Source organism: Myotis myotis, unplaced genomic scaffold (genome assembly GCF_014108235.1).
Source record: "Myotis myotis isolate mMyoMyo1 unplaced genomic scaffold, mMyoMyo1.p scaffold_m19_p_3, whole genome shotgun sequence".
In the NCBI taxonomy this organism is placed as follows: Eukaryota; Metazoa; Chordata; class Mammalia; order Chiroptera; family Vespertilionidae; genus Myotis; species Myotis myotis.
This window is the reverse complement of record NW_023416335.1, coordinates 79,951,221-79,957,220: the sequence shown is the minus strand read 5'-3', so window position 1 is coordinate 79,957,220 and position 6,000 is coordinate 79,951,221.

Below are 6,000 nucleotides of genomic sequence, written 5' to 3'. Positions count from 1 at the left end.
AAAAAGTCTGTTTTATTTTATTTTAATTTTTATTGAATTTATTAGGGTGACATTGGTTATTAAAATTATATAGATTTCAAGTGTGCAATTCTATTATACATCATCTGTATACTATATTGTGTGTTTACCACCCAAACTCAAATCTCCTTCTGCCACCATTTATCTCCCCCCCGCCTTCCCTCTGGTAATCACCATACTATTGTCTATGTCTATGATTCTTTTCTTAATCCCTTCACCTTTCTTACCCAACCCTCCAAAGCCCCTCCTCTCTACTATTTTCTGTATCTATGCATCTATTTTATTTTGTAAAAATATCCATGTTTTGCAGATTAAAAAATGGAAGTACAGAGAGATGCAATAACTTGCCTAAGTCTTACTAAGGTCTAGTACAGCGGTTCTCAACCTGTGGGTCGCGACCCCTTTGAGGATCGAACGACCCGTTCACAGGGGTCGCCTAAGACCATCAGAAAACACATATATAATTACATATTGTTTTTGTGATTAGTCACTATGCTTTAATTATGTTCAATTTGTAACAATGAAAATACATCCTGCATATCAGATATTTACATTACGATTCATAACAGTAGCAAAATTACAGTTATTAAGTAGCAACGAAAATAATTTTATGGTTGGGGGTCACCACAACATGAGGAACTGTATTAAAGGGTCGCAGCATTAGGAAGGTTGAGAACCACTGGTCTAGTAGTACAAATAGGGATCAGCAATGAGTCAGTCTGGCACTAGAACTTTTGTCTTCAACAGTGCACTTTTCTTCCTTTATGAATCTTGCTTCTTTTACCTAACAACATACTTTTATTTTTAAATATATTTTATTGATTTTTTACAGAGAGGAACGGAGAGGGATAAAGAGTTAGAAACATTGATGAGAGAGAAACATCAATCAGCTGCCTCCTGCACACTCCCCACTGGGGATGTGCCCGCAACCAAGGTACATGCCCTTGACCGGAATCGAACCTGGGACCCTTGAGTCCTCAGGCCAACACTCTATCCACTGAGCCAAACTGGTTAGGGCACCTAACAACATACTTTTAAAAAAAAGTTTTTAAAATTGATTTTAGAGAGAGGGAGAGGGAGAAACATCTATAGCTGCCTCCTGCATGCCCCTTACTGGGAATTGAACCCACAACCCAGGCATGTACCCTGACAGGAAATCGAACTGGCCACCTCTCCATGCATGTGACAACTTCCAATCAACTGAGCCACACTGGCCAGGGCCGAACGATGTATCTTACAGATCTATCCATAAAAGCACATACACAGCTCCTTCTAAATGAGCCAGTTTTGTAGACGTTAGGGTGTTTCTAATGTCTGATTTAGGAGTAATGCTACAATTAGTCTTTCACATGTCACTTCTCACATGTGAGTACTTACAAGATAAATCTCTGTAAGTGGAAATGCCAAGTAAACACAGTCAACAGATACTGAAATTTCAAATTTTGACATTTTGATAAATTACTTCCTATAGAGGTTGAATCAAATCATACTGTTCTACACATGTTAGATATGGCATAGTAAAATATTCCTATATAATAAAAGGCTAACATGCAAATTGACCGAATGGCAGTACTGGTCGCTATGGCACGCACTGACCACCAGGGGGCAGACGCTCAATGCAGGAGCTGCCCCTTGGTGGTCAGTGCACTCCCACAGGGGCAGCACCGCTCAGCCAGAAGCTGGGTTCATGGCTGGCGAGCGCAGCGGCAGTGGCGGAGCCTCTTCCGCCTCTGTGGCAGTGCTAAGGATGTCTGACTGACGGCTTAGGCCCATTCCCCCTGGGGACTGGGCCTAAGCCGTCAGTCAGACATCCCCCAGGGGCTCCCGGACTGCAAGGGCACAGGCCGGGCTGAAGGACCCCCCTGAGTTCATGAATTTCGTGCACTGGGCCTCTAGTATATAATAAAAGCCTAATATGCTAAGTGTCCGACCATTCATTTGGCCAGTCACTATGACACACATTGACCACCAGGGGGCAGATGCTCCCACTGGTAGGTTAGCTTGCTGCTGGGGTCCAGCCCATCGGGACTGGGCAAGATGGGCCGGACACGCCCTGAAGCCCTCCTGTGGTCCCTCCCTGGCCTGTCAACCTCCCTCAGTACCTTCCCAGCCAGCCAGCCCCGACTGGGACTGGGTGAGAAGGGCTGGACATGCACTGAACGAATCTGTGCACTGGGTCGGTTTCAGCCTGATCCCCACAAGCCAAGCCGAGGTGCACTCCACTGGTGCACAAATTTGTGCACTGGGCCTCTAGTATACTATAAAAACACAATAGTGAGGTCAGTGTGGTAATGGCACAGTAACCATAAACACTCTAGTTTATATGGTACCCTTATATAAACTAGTACCATACTATTTTAATTATTATAGTTTCTCAATATTTAAAAATCAGATAGGATTATTCCCTCAGTATACTTTTCAGGATTTATAAAAACCGCATTAAAAACCAAAAACCACTTTTGGATGTTTGGATCATGCAACTCTGAATATTTCATCCAGAGAGTAGACTTCATAAATCCAAGTGTCATAATGGTTGCTCACATATACCCAGTGTTAACATGCTTAGGGGGAAAAAACACCCACAGTGGTCATGGGGGAGGAGGTGAGAGATTGGGACTTCACCTTTATAACCTCTCATCTATACCTATATACAAATATTTTGATCATACCCACTGTTTTACTTTTGAAAAATTCTAGGTAAGTTGGTATGTTTTCTTATTCTTTCAAAACAAATAGAAAATTAGTTTTTTACAATTTGATTTACTAAAATTTTTGTGTTTAAGTCTTTTCTAAGCAATCCTTAAAGCCAGTTTGTTTAAGGTTTACCTTCAAACTTCTAATACTGTTTTATTACAAAGGTAAAGTAGTTAAAGAATGAAAACTGTTACCAGAGAGCTGCCCAAGTAGGAGGGGGCTCTCCCCTCCTTGGCTCTTATCACACTCGTAAGAAAGAATTCAGAGAGATTTGGGAGAGAACCAAGATGGCGGCATAGGTTAACGCCGGAGTTTGCTGCCTTGAACAACTACTTCAAAAGTGAAACTAAAAAACGGAACGGACATCACCCAGAACCACAGGAACGCTGTGGAAGTCCTACAACTAGGAGGAAAGAGAAACGCATACGGACACTCAGAGGAGGCGCAGTGCTGAAGTCAAATTCTGAGGTGCGGAGTGTGTGGAGCGGGCTGGCGGCGGTTGGCGTTTTCAATTGGGAGGGAGTCGCAGACTCTGAGCTCCAGATCCGGGCGAGTCTTTAGGGACCCAGACTCAAACGGGAGAAGCGGGACTGTCTGGCTTCGGTCAGAACGAGTGCAGCTTTCTCTCCGAGCTTTGCAGCGGGTGCTGGGACTCAGAGAGGCAGAGCCCCTGGGGACAGGACTGAGAGCCGCCATAACTGCTCTCTCCGGCCCACCCTGTTGATCCTGTGTGACCCGCCCCGCCCAAGCCCTGCACACAGGCATTTGCCGGGTAGCCTCAGGCAAAGGCTAGATTAGCACCTCCCTAGAGGACAGAAGTTCTCTCACTGCTGACACAGCTGATTCTCATAGCCACTTGGCCTGGAGGTCAAACCCTCCCTGGTATTAGCTACAACAATCAAGGTTTAACTATAAGACTGCGCACAAAGACCACTAGGGGGTGCACCAAGGAAGCATAACAAAATGCGGAGACAAAGAAACAGGACAAAATTGTCAATGGAAGATATAGAGTTCAGAACCACACTTTTAAGGTCTCTCAAGAACTGTTTAGAAGCCGCCGATAAACTTAATGAGATCTACAAGAAAACTAATGAGACCCTCGATGTTATATTGGGGAACCAACTAGAAATTAAGCATACACGGACTGAAATAACGAATATTATACAGACTCCCAACAGCAGACCAGAGGAGCGCAAGAATCAAGTCAATGATTTGAAATGCGAGGAAGCAAAAAACACCCAACCGGAAAAGCAAAATGAAAAAAGAATCCAAAAATGCGAGGATAGTGTAAGGAGCCTCTGGGACAGCTTCAAGCGTACCAACATCAGAATTATAGGGGTGCCAGAAGATGAGAGAGAGCAAGATATTGAAAACCTATTTGAAGAAATAATGACAGAAAACTTCCCCCACCTGGTGAAAGAAATGGACTTACATGTCCAAGAAGCGCGGAGAACCCCAAACAAAAGGAATCCAAAGAGGACCACACCAAGACACATCATAATTAAAATGCCAAGTGCAAAAGATAAAGAGAGAATCTTAAAAACAGCAAGAGAAAGAAACTCAGTTACCTACAGGGGAATACCCATACGACTGTCAGCTGTTTTCTCAACAGAAACTTTGCAGGTCAGAAGGGAGTGGCAAGAAATATTCAAAGTGATGAATACCAAGAACCTACACCCAAGATTACTTTACCCAGCAAAGCTATCATTCAGAATAGAAGGTCAGATAAAGAGCTTCACAGATAAGGAAAAGCTAAAGGAGTTCATCACCACCAAACCAGGATTATATGAAATGCTGAAAGGTATCCTTTAAGAAGAGGAAGAGGAAGAAAAAAGTAAAGATACAAATTATGAACAACAAATATGCATCTATCAACAAGTGAATCTAAGAATGAAGTGAATAAATAATCTGATGAACAGAAAAAAAAAAAAAAAAAAGTAGTTAAAGAATGCATCAAAAAGCCCTGGCCAGGTTACTCAGTTGGTTGGGGCATTGTCTGGTACACTAAAAGGTTGTGGGTTCGATTCCTAGTCAATATACATTCCTAGGTTGTGGATTTGATCCCCAGACAGTGTGCATATGGAAGGCAACTGATTGATGTTCCTCCCTCACATCGAGGTTTCTCTCTCTCTCTCTCAAGTCAATAACCATATCCTCATGTGAGGATAATAAAAACAAAAAGAATGCATCAAAGAGAAACACTTTACATAGTGAGGTGCAGTTTTAAAAATGTCTTCAATTGTGTATTTTGTATAAGCTAAATGTGGGTAAAATATAGCAGTATTGCATTTATAGTCTTACCATCTTTTCCAATTGAGGAGTCAAGCAACAAGATACATTACTTAGTTAGATGACAAATGGGCTATACAGAACCTAAAATACTTCTTTACAATGCTCTACATTCATGAAATGCCCAAATAAGTAAACTGAACAAGTGGAAAAACAAATCTCCAAATATCTGCTCTCCAATGCTAAGATGACTCTGATATTAGAAAAAAAACCAAACACCCAATATTAATTTGCTCTTTCATAAAGTTTTTAATAATCTATCATTTTCTTACATGTATACTAGTAACCTTAAGACAAATATTTACTACCAAACATTAAATACTGTACAATTTATAAAAATATAATTTTAAGAATTTGGAGTAATAAAGAGAAGCTATTTCAAATTAATTAAATAAGAAATATTCTATTTTTTAAGAAACTTAACTAGAAAACAAGAAATGTCTAATTTGTCTAAGGGAACACTAAAATCTTTTACTGAAGCCTGAGACATTACTATTTGTGTTCAAGCCTTCATCTACCTAGTTTTAAGTAAACCTTAAAAAAGATTTTCCAGTACATGTAAATAAGACTGCTAAACAGAGTACATGACTGGAAGGAAAGGACTATGCTAGAAAGTGAAGTTGTGAATAGGGATATGCCTTATTTTTATATCCCCAGGGCACAGTATAATACCTAGCTCAAAGTAAAAATGCTTAAGCAATGGTTGTTGCTTTGAACTAGGCAAACACTCTCATTTGTACCTGTGGTCCAATTTGCACTCTAATTGAGCTGTAGTCCTTTTCTTGGTCCTTGACCTTAAGTTGAGTAACAAGGCAATGTGCATATACTTCTTAAATCAGCCTTTTGACAGGATTCTCAGAACTGAATCTATCAATGGCCTGTGAATCTTCTCTTATGGGGTCTGATTCTTATTTCTTAGATAAAAGTTAATATCAGTGTATGAAAGTAATGCATTTTCAGTGCAGGGTAAATATGTTCACATGAGTAAAAATGGAATAA